Raw genomic sequence first — 314 nt, forward strand, 5'->3', positions numbered from 1 at the left:
CTTAACATGAGTCCAACAAAATATTTGAAAATACAACTCCCCACTATCAGCAGGTTTACTGGCATATAGGCAAGGTAGTCACTCAGTTACAGTTGATCCTAAGGATTTACTGTTCCCCATGTATGTCAAACACTAAAACATGATTTATAAAAGCATGCCTATATTTATTAGGCTATTTTAATGGCTTAGTTTTCTATGCAAAAAAGGTATGTGTAAAGGCTCTAGGCTAACCTTAATGTTATTGTAAGCCCAGTTTAATGTGCAGCTTCATTTACTACAATGTACAGTATGTAGTAGGGGGTCCCTGCTTCGTC

This window comes from Etheostoma spectabile, chromosome 6, assembly GCF_008692095.1.
Source record: "Etheostoma spectabile isolate EspeVRDwgs_2016 chromosome 6, UIUC_Espe_1.0, whole genome shotgun sequence".
Classification (NCBI taxonomy): domain Eukaryota; kingdom Metazoa; phylum Chordata; class Actinopteri; order Perciformes; family Percidae; genus Etheostoma; species Etheostoma spectabile.